Below are 16,249 nucleotides of genomic sequence, written 5' to 3' on the forward strand. Positions count from 1 at the left end.
TGCCAGAACAGGAGGACATCTTTAAGACCTGACCAGGCACGTGTTTAACCTCATTTTCCCCTTAAATTAAATTCTTTGGCTCTAAAAAGCACCTACTAGGACAATGTTAGCCTCAATGACCTGACATTGGTTGCCATTAGCTTCATACTGACTGCATGTCAGGCTGTGATTTTTACTTAGCAGATGTTGGTATTAATGCTTTTGATTTCTACACAGATAATTGACAAAATGTCAACATATTAATGATCTCGACTGATCTTCTTGATTATGCATCTATTCTCCCTCTCATCAGACATCTGTCAGTTTAGTTAATTTATTTACTGAATGAAATGAAATGAAAGCCAGATGCCAAAGAAACAGTTTGGAGCGAAACATTATGAGTTCATATGGATATGACGTATTAGAATTATAATGTTTTAAACAATTTTTAAACTTAACAAATATGTTCAATTGTTTGCTTGATTAAAAATACATCGATACAAATTATAGTTAAATTATAGTTCCAGGTTGATTCATCCCTGATGACCATGTTTTATCGTTCTTTTATTGAGTCTGTGCTGACCTTTTCCTTCATTTGTTGGATCTCGTCACTCAAGGTAAAGCAGAAAAATATCCTCAACAAGGTGGTTAATGTCTGCAGTAAAATAACTGGCACTGCTCAAGAAACCCTACAGGACCTGTACAACAAACAGCTTTACAAGAAAGCAAAATCCATCCTGTCTGACTGTTCTCATCCCTTACATCATCAGTTTAAGTTTCTTCCATCCGGTTCATTGCTCAGACTTCCACTAGCTATAACAAACAGATACAAACATTCTTTTGTACCTTCTGCCATTACCCTACTCAACACCAGGAGGAAATGGTAGCTTGCCTGTAGTGTTTTGTTTGATGTGATTTTCTATTTATTCTATTGTTTCAAGTGTACATGTATTTTATGTTATGTTATGCTTCCACTGCTGCACAACCAATTGCCCCATTGGGGACAAATAAAGTCATTGATTGATTGATTGACCTTTTCATCCCTTTTAAAATGGGCCAAAAATAAGCACATCGTGTATAATGTAGTTTTCCATTTTGAATGTACCCCAAATTTTATCACAGATTTGATCTTAAAGAAACTAAATTATTATTTATTACAATTTTAGGTGGAAGCTGAAAGCCACTGTCTTAATTCATGCTTTGGATATGCTATGGCAGTGTTATACCAGAGTGGTGGCCACACAGGAGCATCAGTGAATGTGACGGGAGACATAGCCACATCTCTACTCTGGTGACAAGATTGTTGGAAATTAACAAACCTTTCAAGTGAAAAGTTCTTTGAATGGCTTCCTGCCATGTTGGACAGAAAAAATGTAGGCTGTAGTATTTCCTGACTGACCAGGGAAATAGCATCAAGGCCAAGCCGAGTCACATGGCAGCCAACCAGCCTTTCTTCTCATTATTAAGAAGCCATGCACCCGCTCCCAGATGCTAATCAGTCTCCCAGAGACTTCAGCGCTGTGTGGTTAGTACAGATTTACAGCTCTTCTCAGCCCTCCACTTTTATTAAAGATGATCTTTCACACAGAAGGAAAAGGATGCTCTCCAGACAAATGTTAAAATGCAATGCAAAGTTTGAGGCATGAAAGGCAAAAACTGTAGGATTATTCCACAGCCATTCCAGGGAGGATGAAAAAGAAGGAAAGAATGTGGAACAAAAACATCAAAGGGTCACAGACGAAGGGGTAAAAAAAGAGAGAAAAGCTGTGAAATATTTAGTATGAGGTCCCAACAGGTGGTCAAGAGTGCAATGCAAGGATATGGCCTCATTTCCATGAATAATGGATCATGCTTGTACTTATGAATTTAGTAATTTGTTTTTTTCCTAATTGAAAAAGAAAAGTGATTCATGTGTGATAACAAAAAAAAATGTAGCACAAAATTAAATTGTTGAAAGATGTAATTAAATGACTATTAGGCTGTAACAATTAAAGGCAGAAACCATATAATTGTTATAAAATCATTGTAAAAGAATAAATGAAAAAGAAAGCTTTGCATGCTCATGTTTACTGAAGTTATGGTGCTAAAGTTCAGTGAAACTAGTTGTAGACGTTGTTCACTAAAGACCAAGAAAAATAGGAATGCTATCGGGAAGTCACCCAGTTAAAACCTGTGCAGTGCACTGAAAAGTAAATTCATTCCCGTTATGAATTAGAACAACTGTCCAGAGGTGACTTAAGTGACTTAATTCTTGATTCAGAATTGAATAGGTGTCATATTTAAAACATACGAAGCTGCATTTAGTAATATTTGTATTGCCGTACTGTCAGTGAAAAGCCATTTCCCCTCTATGAGAGAGTACACTCTTTCTGCACTATAGGAGAGTTTTGTTTTTTTTTCCACATCATCCTCACACATCCTGTAAACTAAAACCTTTCATGCTCCAGAAAGAAACGCTGAAACAAAAACGGCACCAATTAGCCGACCACCAATTTGATTTCTAAAATGCGAATAATTTAAACAGAGAGTCTGAGCACCATTTAAAAGTAATGCCTTGTCTGATTTTTTGGAATTAAATTGATCAATTTTAATTTAATTTTAAGATGTATGTTGTGGTGAATTGATCAGATGCGACAACTTTTTAGAGGTGTGATTTTAGTATTTTGGACAACACTACGTTGTTTAACAGAAGATCAGCAAGATTCTTGTGTAGTTGTAACAATACACTTTTATAACAAATAATCAGCCCACAGTTAAAATTACATGTCTGCGCAAAACAATGTATTGAATTTACAATGACGTTTAGGAGGAAATCTCCAAACCCTCATCTGAAACAGGTTATAACCACCTAATGTTTCAACTTTTAATTTAGTTAATGACTTGATGGGTTTATCTATTCAAAAAGTTTTTAGTTTCTAATCAGCTAATCAATTCATCACCAACTTACTTAAACACTGATGTTCATTTAAGTAAAAGTTACTCTTCATTCTGTTTATTTCTGTCCACACCAGGTATTATTCAGATATATCTGACATATATAAAATTTGACAGATCTGTAACACCTTTTTTAGGATATGAAAGCTTGGCATTATTTTTTAACAATATCACACTGGAAAAAAAAACTAGATCAGGGTTTTTGAGTGATCCTTTGATATGAATTCAAAATAATCATGGAGTCTGAAAGGAAGGCAAAGGCTCAGAGTAAGGGCAAGGGTAAGCAGCAGTTATCAGCAGTGTTGGATTACTTTAAACTTCCCAAAAATGATCGCGGTGTTGTCCTGGTGGAAGGATATGCAATCTGTGAAATGGCATGTGGGCAAATGAAGAAAAATATCAAACATCAAGCACCATTCTTCTGTACAGATTAAGGTGTGTGCTCCTCCTGTTAATAATGCTAATACAATTTGAAAATACTCAAATTAAAAAAAACAAAAAAAAAACATTTAAACGGCAATCGTAAAATGTGCCATCAAGATCATTTTCCACATCCCAGCTCCCGGTTAGTGTGGTTTGGTGTAGTTAATTTAACTTGCTATAGTGCTAACTTGTAAACTAACATGCTTTACATAACATGTTGTAGTTACATGCTGCTTTTATCATGTTTATAGTTCTGCAAAAACACTTCCTGGTCAAACGATCAAATTGCAACCCAAGCGCAAATGTGTTATTAAACAACAGCTTGTTTGGAATGACTGTCATTTCTTGATATTGCCATAATGTCCTAGACGTTAAACTGTGGAGACCATACTTGGGATGCTTTGTGTGACTCGTGAAGTGCACTGAGCTAAGATCACATTCTTTGAGTGAGAAATCATAACAGTGGAAACCGCTCTCGCGATCATGTCTCTCCGGGTCAAATTGATCCCTATAAGCAGATGATTATTAGAACTGATTTCCTTTTCTTTTTATTTATTTCTCATGCAGATTACCATCTAATTACCATTTCCAGTCCACTTGGGCACTTCAACCACATGTGCTTTCTCCGTTTTCCACCTTCGTTTCCTGTTTCCATCAGCTATGACCGTTTCTCATTGTTTGAGACAACACAGTGTAGCCTAAAGAACATAGTTTTACTGCTGTATCGTTTTGGCTCGTTTTTGTCATAAGTTTCAAGGAGACTATGATTTTCATTGAGAGGGAATGTCTTTTTCAACCTTAGTTTGATTTTTTTTTTTTTTTTTTTCCCATATCTTTTCATGTATGAAAAGACTGTACACTGTAAGATGACTGCTTGATTACTGTAAGCTAATTATTTATAGTATAGGATTCATTTGGTCCCAAGCTTTTTGATCCATAGAAGAGGTTGTTCCCTGTAACTATATTCAAAATAAGCAGTTTCCGCTGTACTTTAAAATCCTCCTAGTTGCGTGCTGTTTGAAGCTATTTATCATTATTTTCATGTAAGTTAAAGTAAGCAAACTCTTTTCTGCTCTGCCTTGTGCTCCGTTCCAGAAGCAGCGTGGCGAAAGTATAACTGCGGCGCGTCTCAGTATTTAAGGCTGTTGCTGCCTCTTCTCCTCTTTCTCATCCTTCCTCATTCACCACCCACTACTTATACATCTTAATATAGAACTAGATTGCCTTAACATCACTTCCTCGCTGGTCTCTCATCTAAGGGCCATTTTGTTGGCGGTTTAGTCCACCAGGCAGACAGTCATGCATTTTATACTGTAAAAACTCTCTTTTAACATTTAATCTGCGTGAAACTAACAGTAAATTATAGACGACAAGTAACAGCAGCTCATCAGTGATCTTTTAAGACAAGCCTTTTAAGTTTTGTCGGTCTTTTACAAGGGCAGATCTCCACAGATGAACCCTGTATCTCTAAGATTATTAATACAACCCTTAGGGAGAACAAACTGCAAGTCTTGCAACTACTTTATTAATCTCTCCTTAAATTAAGGAGCAGTGGTGGGCATCCTTTTCCTGTGGTTTTCCTTTTGCAGGTTTTACACACACTAGAAGCCTGCATAGGTTCATAAACTCAAATGTCCCGTGGCGATTATTAGACGCACTAACGACAATGCAATTAAGACCCTCGCCTCGCTAAAAACAACTGACTATGCAAAAAAGTAAACTGTGCAGGAGTGTTTTTATTTGCCTTAATTCATAGACAGGTCCCGAGTCTGCCTTACAGGTAAGTTTGAATTTCATTTGGCTCTGCTCTCTCTTAACAAACGAGATGAAGAAAAGGGGTTAATTAACATATATTTACAAATTATACTATTCAAACTAATTTAGTTTCTGCAAAACGAATCTGTTACAAACCGAAATGGAAATTTCTGAGCATTAAAATGGATGAGTGTTGTTTTATGAGTCTTTAGCATCACTGATCTTTTATTAAAGTTATTCAGTAGCCGTTTGTCGGATTCGAATGAACAGTGCTTACAGAAGATCACACGACAGAGTGTTTCCAAATTATGTATGAATTCATACTCGACATGCAGCATTCATGGAAAAAAAATGCCACTGGGAAATTGTGGAAGAGGTCACTTTATGTTTCTTTAGGTTCTCAGTTTGAACATATGGAAGCACGACACTACAGTAAATTAGCCACTTGATTATAATTGATTAATTTACCTACCAGATTAACAGAGTAACCTAAAGTACTATTTTTTAATAATAATATATTGCTATTTAACAATGTCTTAGGCAATTAGCCAAATTGAATATCTGATTTTTGGTTAATTTAAAGAAAGTGGATATAATCTTTTTCTTTTTTTTTCAGATTTTATAAACGTAGCTGCAGCCCAATAATAAATACCTTAGCACAAGAGTTTTATTCAGCGTCTGCAGTTTCACAAACATTTTACAGCTTAGTTGTTGTACTTAGATATCATTTAAAACCACATCACTGAAAACAAGTCAATGTATATTGCTAGTGACAAACTAATGGCATAATTTAAACGTGTTAAAGAAGCTCCTCTGCTTAAACGCACAATCAGTCCTTTTTATTTTTTTACTAATTGTCTCTTTCATCAAATACCTTTTCTGGCAGATCCAGTCCTGATTGTCAGCGCTCCTAAGTTATAGTAGTAACTCAAATTAAAATATATTTTAAAGCTTAATCATATGTCATAGAAATCAAATTTGGTTAATAGTCCTGATTAATAATTTGATATATATTGACATTAATTTTAAGACTCTTCTTTTTCTCTTCATAACTTACACATTAAAATTGCAGATAATGTCCAGAGACTTGGATTGAGTTGTAGTTATATCCACATGTGCCACGTGATTTTCAACAATATACAAAATTCTATATTTTCACAGCGAGCAGCCACAGTGTCATAATTATGAAGCTGTCACAGCAGCCTCACACTAGTTATTTTTGTTCTACATATTTCTCCCACATTCCACTTATTATTCATTTCAACAGTGAATATACATATCATGATTTGATAATGCAACCATAAAGAAAGATTTTCATTCCCAACCATAAAGCAAACCATTTGTTCGCAAGCTCCATTTTTTGTTCCTTTGACTCTGTCATACACAATTTATTATTTATCCCTGTCTTCTGTATTACAAATGGTCTCAGGATTAGGACAAAGGAGGGCTCTCCAAACTATCAGGAGGGAAATGGATTCCTGAACAATATGTGTCAACTGAGAAATTGGCAAAGGAGTGACAGTGGCCCTGGAGAGGGGCCAAACAATGCCTGTATGTCGCAGGAGGAAATCACACTGTTCCACTTGAGACAAACACAATTTCATATTAATGAATAATTGAGAAAGTTTAGAACTGGGTTGGGATAAATGTGCGTGAGCGTTACGTGTATCTGTGTCATGGTAATACTCAGATCGTTTCCAGCAGCGCTGCGGTAAAGAGCTGAGTGTCTGATTGAATCATATAGGGTCACCACAAGACGTGTTTTTGGAAATGTATCTTCAAGAATACAAATTTTAATTGCGTTTCGGCTTCGAATTTAGTGACTTCACATAAACCTCTCACTTGAGATCGTATCTAAATCAAAATATGTCCCGTAAACTGTATTTTGAATTAATTAAGCTACCACTATTATTTGAACGAACTGCCTGCACCCTGCTTTGGCTGATATTCTCCTACATGTATTTACAGCTCATCAGCATGAACTCACTGTGGCTGTGCTTGTTAACCTGTGCCTCGGTAACAAGGCTGGGGCTCGTTTGTTACATGAGAGGAGAAAGGAGGGGGTGGTCGACTTAGAGCACTGTGCCTTGACTGGAGACGAGGACGCTCCATACTGCATCCCCCTATCCATGCTAATGATCCGAGCTCTGCACATAATTAAAGCTCTGGTACCCCTCTCCTGTGAAACGCAAGGGGGGACTCTTGTACGTCTCCCAACGTAGCTAGAGGTGGTTTGAAAAACTTCTGAACATCTATGGTCCATTATGTATAATTTCAAAACACATCCCAAGTATGAGGAAAAGAAACTTTTCATTTTTAATGACAAAATCATGAATTATTCTATTTATTGTATACACTGACTCTTTCAAAGGTAGCTGGTCCATGAAAGGTGAAGCTGAATCAAGAGGAAAGTATTTTTTCCGTTAAGTAGGACTTACCGTAGCAAACGACACCTGTTGAGCGCTGTGGAAATGAGCAGAAGTTAAATGAGTGCAACATTAAAGGGATATCTTTTACTGTTAACAATTTTTTCTGCTCTTCTTTTGTTTTACTCGTCGTTTCTCCACCATTTTATTTTTCATAACGGGGACAAGGTATCATAACAGAAATAAAACTCATTAACTGTTGATTCCACAATCCCATGTATGCAGGAATGGTTCAGACACAGCTAACTAATTTAAAAACAAAGACAGGGACTCAACTAATTTTTGATATGTCATAATAGTATCCTGGAAAATAGAAGGTGCATCTGTGATGAATTAAAAACACGATCTAGTATCCATTCAAAAAGTAAAATTAATCCATGTGCTCTTGGACATTTTGAGTAGACAATCCGCAGAGTTTTCCAACACTCATGCTTTTCATGTCATTGAGAGGAGTTGTTGTGATATTCTGTCGTCCCAAGTCTGAGAATTTCAGCCATGTTTCTAGTTTTAATTACAATATTACTAGTTGTTGCATATCCTGGGACTGAGCTGTGTGCTTGTGGCTTGTGAGACGCTAGCATTTATAAACCAATAATGATTATCTTTTATACATGATTCATTAGTATGTCCTAAGGAAGCACTTTTTTTTAATTCCTAACAGGCTGACTTGACTGCTCAGTATGTTACTGCACTGTGTATTAAAAGTCGGAAAAACTCCTTTTTTCAGGTTTTAAAGAGAATATGCGTTCCACTTTAATTTTCACCCTATATGTATGCCAAATCCTGTTTTTTATTCAGGGCTGATGAACTACACAAATTAAAAGCAACGCTCTCATCATTGGGGGAACATTTTCATTTTGTGTGCAACTTTAACACACAGTGTAGTTTTCACATTGAGCCAATAGGTGTCCCTACAAACCACACAAACGCTGCACTGTGCTGTTCCTGCCTGCAGCGTGGCACTGTTGTAACTGCAAACATAACAATCATCACCATCTCTTTCACTATTACAGAACCAGAGGCCACAGTAACAAAAATACTGGTAATTAGAAAGTAATTTAACTTTTCGTGTATACTGCTTGACTTTCTGTTGTATTTGTTAAATTGAATACGACAATTTAAAGGCCTTATTGAGACGTCTGCAAAGATCTCTCTGATTAAAATTAATTTGGATTAAGTTATCGAATATACAAATGGATCATTAATGCTCTTGCTGAATCGATCTTGAAAGACTAAATAGATATGTTAAAGTTTACATATATTCACAAGACGTGTAAATAAAAAAAAAAAAAAAAAAAGTCGGCCCAGAATTTTGAAACCAAACTGGATGCACTTAAGAATTGATATTTTTGAGTAAAAGGGGGTTTTTCTGAGTCAAATTTTTCCAAGAAACATGAAACAGAATATGGTGGTGATGTCCACTGTTTCTCTATTGACAAATACAGAGACAAGCCTTAAAGACCGACACTGGCTGAGTTCACACACTTGTAAAATAAAACTCCTGAGTGTAAATGTTGAAGCACGTATATTATGAGTATACCAAGTGATTTTCCTGTACATTGATGATAAAACAAGTCCTGATTGTGTCATTTGAAGACAGCAGAGATTAGATTATATACTTAAGCATGCCACAGATCTTATCTGTCAGTTATAACACCCGATTTGCCCATCAGTTAACAGTCCCCAGAGCTAGCGCCTTCATCAGGGTCTCCTCATTGCAATTTACTGTTCCTAGCAACTGGAATGAGCTGCAAAGCGATACCAAAGTGGACATTTTTATGTCAACAGCTCAATGCTTTTACTGATGTTCTCGCTGATAATTGCTTTTTGCCTCCAAAGCCAGCAATAACCCAGCAATAACTGAGACCTGATGCTCCTCTCTGTGCTATGTCTCTTCTGGTCCTTGATAGCTTTTAACTGTCTCCAGTCTGTTTTTGTCTGTGCGCCGGTACATTTGGACTGTAATTGTATTCATGATGTCTTATTGTCTGATATACTGACTGTGGAGTGGCTCTGCCTTGTGGAACATTGGATGGCTTCCAGTTTCAGTCCTATGATTTGCTCCTCTCATCACTATTAAGTCTTTTGTTATCATGTATTCATTTGACATATTGAGGGTTATGCCATGAATACTATGTTTGTATACAGAAAATATACGTTTCTTCAACTCAAATGACTTGCTTTTTAAGGTATTTTCTGATGTTTCCATGGTATTTGTTTCAATAATTTTCATATCGCAGGAAACAAGATGATCTAAAATTAGACTATGTAAATACCAAATAACCCAAATGAGTGTTAAGTATAGTTTTGATTAGATTTTAATAATTTTTCATACAAATAATGAGCAAAACAGCCAAAGAATGAATCCCTCCATAAGTTACTAAATCATTCTTTCAAATCATTCTCAGCCCTATTTGTTCACATGTTTAAACACATACTGCCTACACTTTATAAGCACCCTTGTGTACTCAAACATGTAAATGACATCTTCATACTCCCATGGGTAACCAGTGCACATGGCACATAAATAAACATGTGCAAATTAGATAACAAGGTAGCCACAACAAGGCCTTTGTAGGTCTTTGATAGCAAACCACTATACTACAGAGGATTGTAATAGGTTGTCCTTTTTTGCCTGTTGTTGATATACCATCTGGCCCATGTAACAACTACATCCCTTTAGGCCTGCAAATAATGACTTTCCATATCCTTGCATCTAACCTGTGCATGGCTCGTTGTGCTTTAGGGGAATATGTGACACTTAATGTCCCTCTTCTTTGCTTTCCTCATCTTGACTACACGTCTACAGTTGATGTTTTTGACTATGGAGAGAGAGGCAGACCTTCGCTTGCAGGATAAAAGGCAGGGGTAGCGCCCCTCAATCATTCTGCCCTCCAGGAGGCGAGAGGAACGAGGGATGAGAGAGATGGGGGGCCTAGCAGGGTGCAGAGATGTAAGACACATTTAGATACAGCTTTGGCTGGTGTAAAAACTGTTGACTTTTTTCCTCTCTTCCTCTTCTTTCTTTTCTTTTGTTGCCTTTGGGGACAAAAGGCATGCAAATATTGACACAGGACAATTGAAAGTACTGGTGAAAGCATATTTAAAATGTCAGGGCACTGCCTGGAAAAGTGAAACAGCTGGAAAGTGCATCTCTCACATGGTGCTGTGAGTATTGTGGTAAATACTGCCACACAAACAGCTGCCACACGTACATTCTGTCCACTTTCCTCACTGGGCAGTTGTTGTTTTTTTGGTTTTATTTATTCCATGGACCGCAAAATGTAAAATGACTAACTGATATCTGATATCAGCTGAGAAACAAATTAACCTTTTTGCACGGTTACAGTACCCCTGCCTCTTTTTCATCTCCCTACTATAGTTCAATTTTCAGGAATTTGCTGAAACAACATCTGTGTAGTCATGCTGGAGGTAGAGAGGTAACGTGGAGAGCCTTATACTCAGATTCGTTACTCTGATCCAGGCACAAGGCACCCCTGGGGAGGCTGCAGGGCCTGGGTCAACCATATGGTGGCAGAAGCCCCCGGAGGAGCCAGCCCAATAAGCTGGATCAGCTTCAGCACTTCCTGACCGAGGCTCGGGCCGCACCACCAAGCAGGTAAATGAGGGGGGTGATGGCAGCTACCCCTTAGCAGCAGGAACCACAGTAGCACCGTTAGGAACCTGAGGGCAGAGAAATGGAAATGGTTTCATCCATGGCATCTGCAACGCTAAGGGAAATTAAAGTCAGAGCTGCTGAAACTTAAACTAAATCTGCTGAGCCTCTCTGATAAAATCCTCTGTGTGATAGCTTGTTGAATGCTGTTTTTATTTTCAGAATAAATTCAGTGTTGGTTTAAAACTGAATATCTACTTTGATTTTAAAGACGGATTGCATCTCACTTCACTATTACTGCGTCAGACTTGTAGAGAATGAAGACAATTACTGTTTTTTGTTTTGCCCAATCTTAAATGTGGGCAAAACAAATGTTTTAACCATATTAAAAGCTTTATGATGAAGTATCTCTGAGCATTTAGCACACTAAGATATACATGTGAACGTGTCATTTCTTTATGGCCAAATTCAACAAAAACACATATTATGTAATTCAGTTGTAGTTATAGTTAGTATGAAAACTAATTAAAAACTGCTTATTCTTGAGAAATTTTAAAGAAGTGTGTTTTGAATTTTTAGAGTTGTTTACAAAATATTTTCTGTAGATGGAGCAATAACAAGCATTACTGTCCCAATAACTGTATTGTCAGAGAGAAGGCCAATACATTATTGATACAGGAATAGTTATATTTGGCAACTGGTTTATGTATCCAGTGTAACGTAACTGTAAGCCCTCAGGACCTGTGCACGGAGAGAAACAGACAGTCCGTTTGTCTGTTGGCAGGTACATGAGTCTCCACTGTCAGAGTGGACCGTACCATTCAATGGACTGAACCAGACGGATTGCATTCCTGTACTACAGATACTAGTGGTGGATATGGTGCAACACATCCTCAGAGATAGCAACAAAATGAGATATTCAATCCTGAGTTACTTGTCTGCACCCAAACATGAAACTTTTTGGAGTTATGAAGGAGATAACACCCTTTTTCAGGCCTAATATTATTCCTAGTATTCATTCATTGCATTTCAGTATTTAGTAGGAGTGTTAGGTGTCTTATATGCTGTTATATATGTGATATAATTAAGTGCCTTTTCCCTAAGGGTTCATCATAAACTACTTGTTCATCCAGTAATCTATGGGATGGAGCATTTTGCATTGTGGCATTTGTATGGCTCAAAATATTATGCTGAGTAATCACATCTCCCTCAAAATGTGCTTTCCCTTCAACATTCCTGACTGCAAGGCCTTTCTCCTTTTGCTGCTAATTTGCACTGGTGTGATTCTGAATTTCAACCAGCGGCGTCAGCTAAGAAACACCACTACATATGTAAAGCATCTTTACCGCTCACGTTTTAGATACAAGTAACATGAACAGCCAGACTAACGCTGAGTAAATTATATATTTTCCTTTCCGCTAAAATAGAAATTTAACTGTAACTTTTAAAAATGTTGTCGGCAAATCGAGTTGATTTTTAACAATACATACTGGGTGCACCAGGACGACTTCATTTGTCTGTGCCTTCCAAAACTGATGCAAAGTGTGAATTTGCAAAAACCATGAACACTTTGTGTTATTGTAAAACTATTCCCTTTGCACAAATTGAAGTAGTTAAATCTTTTTGAGTAAATTAAAATGTATGCTGTGATGCAAAATGTGTACTTTTATGAATGTGAAATTCTTTGTGTTTATATATTTCTACAATGTTTAGTTATTTTCTATGAATCCAACTTGAACTTATACACCTTATTGTTATAGCCACCTCCCACTGCCACACCCTTTTCCCCCCCCGATTGCCACAAACAGTTACTCAGCTGTCCTTTGGCTCGTGACCAACCTTTCTACAAAATTGTGTGCACGTCTGCGAATCCAATTGGAAGTTATGCTCTTTTTTTGTGAAAGGCCACTCCCTGTCAAGCCGCCTTTTAGCAAACTGGCGTGAACACAGGCTCATATCTTCACACACACTTGACCTTCATGGCAGTTAGCCAAGTGTGTCAGCCTCTTAGGGCAAAAACTGTGGCTGCCAAAGGGTGGTGGCATTTTTGTGACCCGGCCAACCAACCAACGCAATTGGTGACAGGTAAAAATAAAGTTTGGTTACATTAAGGGAAAGATGATGGTTTTGGTTTAAAAAAAAAAAAGCACTAAGTTAATGCATGGAAAACTTTGCAGTTTGGGTTGATATTTGTACTTTTAAAGGTTAGCGAACGATTGTGGTGAAATTTAAAAAAGGAAAAAAAAAACATGTTAAATGTCAGCTGGAAATGGTGGATATCTGCTATCTTACTTTTTAATGTTCTGTAGACCCGTCCATCACCCTAACCTCCTCCCTACGCACACAGCCTATGCAGGCACCACACTTCCTCCTGTGGTCCAGTCGTAATTACTGCAGCTGCTTGATGGTTTTGTCACCTGAGCGCTAACGTGTCTTTTTAGGGTATTTGCTTAAACGATTGACACCCAATTTTTTGTGTGAGGATGGTCTCAAGTTGTTGGTATTTATGCTAGCTAGAGGTGTAATGGTCAGTGTGTTTTAACATCACATCCCACACTGCCTACCACTCCCCGCTTTACATTGTTTAAATCTTTTGTAGGGTAATAATATAGTCAAGTGGGTTTTATTTATACAGCTTTATCTGCATACAAACCCAGCGTACAGATACACTATATCTACTGTAAATACAGATTGAATTAATTGTGATTGTGGGGTAAGACATTAAGGCCAATTAAACCTAAAGCACCTGGTCGACTAGATTATGGCATGCAACCTGTATTTACAAAACAAATCTCAGTAAATATGGTATGTTTTCATTGCCATATGAAGAGATTTCCAACTTTGCTCATCATTAACCAAATAAAGCAAATTTTAGAAATATAGCCTGAGGCCAAGGAATTGGTATGCTGTGTGTCTTCAGCTTCCCCAATATTAATGAGAGTTTGTGGTAATTACACCGATGAAATTCTGCCCTAAATGCCACACTTTAAGGCTATCTATAGACATAGGTAGCCAGTCAGGCTCTTTAGGTTTACCTCCCTGCCTTAATTTACAGTTTTCACTGTAAACCTGAATGTTCACTCCCATCCAGCGTTTGTTTTGGCTTAGACTAAATTCACAACTACAGCAGTGCGTGATCCCTATTTTCATTCGCTAATTACAATATCAAAATGATATTATCAGCGTGACACAATAAAAGCATTTTCTCCTCCCAGTGAACAGTATAGATACATTGGCTGCAATTTATTATCAAAGTCTAAAAAGAGACAACTCGGTCCTTTGAGAAATGCATTGTTGAAAGTTTTCACTCAGCGCCAAGTTTCTGAGCCGGAGCATGCCATTTTCATTTTGTTTGGCATTTTTGAGACGTCTGAGGGAGTTGGTGTGCACTTTAAGAGATGCTGACATGTTATTGTCTGAGTGCCTTTTGGTCTTCATCACTAATAGAGAATGGCTTGCCTTTTGTATTTATAATGCATGCTCTCTTTGAGGTTGTTACAGGTGCCACTGAGAGACTCCTTATCAGTCTCTCCTTGTTGATATTCACACCAACATAATTATTTTGCCTTCCTAACAATATATTCTGAGGAGTATATGTAACATATTAGCTAATTATGGATTCTCTCAGCAGTGTGGCCTTACCCTGCCTCACCTGGTTTCTAATTAATTAGCTATGTTTATGCTAGCCATTATAACCTTGACAGCTCGTTACCTTCATCCCAGGAAAGGGTTCTTTCATGACAAATTACTAGGCGGGATGTGTGACACCTCTCTGACTTGCCTGTGGTCTCCCGTGCTGGGGACAAAAGCCCAGATGACTCTAACTGAGCTGTGTCTTGAAGATATGAGATATTCAAATGAGATGCTAACAGAGAGGGACTTTGTGATGCCGGATGTCTAATGTTAATGTTCTCATTTGAATATAAAAGAATCTTTGCCATTTTTTGTGGATCAAAAAGTGCGAATAAGAGATGTGAATGTGAGTTCTTCTTGCATGACTGACAAGACAATGGGAAAGTTTTACGGTGTCGCCACCTCTGTCAAATCAGTATTTAGCAGGCATTCAAGCAGAAGGGATTATGGGTTAAATGTGGGGCACTTCATGAAAAATAAGAAATATTCATATCTTATTTGAGTATTGAGGAATAAGTCCAATAAATCGATTGTTACAACCCGGAAAGACCCAAAGATGCACACGCCCATTTACAAGGTAATATGTGTACATTGTTTGCACTTGTGAGATAATTTAAGTTTTTCCTTTCACTTAATTGACAACTCACACATGTGTTCAGACAACTAGCGTGCAAATTAAGTTGTGTTTTTGGAGAAAACTGTTGATTTTAGTCATTGCATTTGGCCGGTTTGTGATTAGTTACCCAAATCTAATACTGCACTTGTAGATGCACTCTTCTATACTTCTGAGTTCTGATCCAAATATGAAGTAGCCATAGACTTAAAAACGAACCTGAACAACACGAATAATGTGAATTTCCACATGAATTATTTGGATTTATAGTACTTTTGATGCAACATAACACAAATCAGAAAGCTGAATAGTTGCGTTAAATTTACAGCCCGACTGCTGAAGTGACCATATAATTCTATACTACTGTGTTTCGGCTATATTGGCAACAATGTATTTATTTCTTATATGAAGTAATAAGAAATAGAAATGTAGTTTGCGGCCATTTACAAACAATTCAGTAATTACATAGTTCGTTCACTAGAGAGCGCTGACAATTTCATTTCTCAGCTCCAAACTCGACTCTGCACGTTGTCACAATTGTGGCCAAATTCAGGAATTCTAGCGATCTTTACTGGAAATGCTTGTTTAAGCTATTTTAATGTTAAAAAAAGAATATTGACTGCTATTTTGTCATTGTCATAAAAAAAAACTTTGTAAAAATCGTAAATACCCTGTGTTGGTTGGCCTATGATTGCATGACTATCGTCGGAAGAGTCGCATAAGCGTAGTCTGAATTTATTAACAATGACCAGTCGCATTTGTCATTTGAATGTGAATTGAGCACAGCATCAGGTGTTTATGATCATATGCACTCTGCACAACTTTCTAGTTGATAGTCAGTTCAGTTGCTCTGCCCTCAGTGCAGTATGG

Source organism: Pempheris klunzingeri, chromosome 3 (assembly GCF_042242105.1).
Source record: "Pempheris klunzingeri isolate RE-2024b chromosome 3, fPemKlu1.hap1, whole genome shotgun sequence".
Taxonomy (NCBI): Eukaryota; Metazoa; Chordata; class Actinopteri; order Acropomatiformes; family Pempheridae; genus Pempheris; species Pempheris klunzingeri.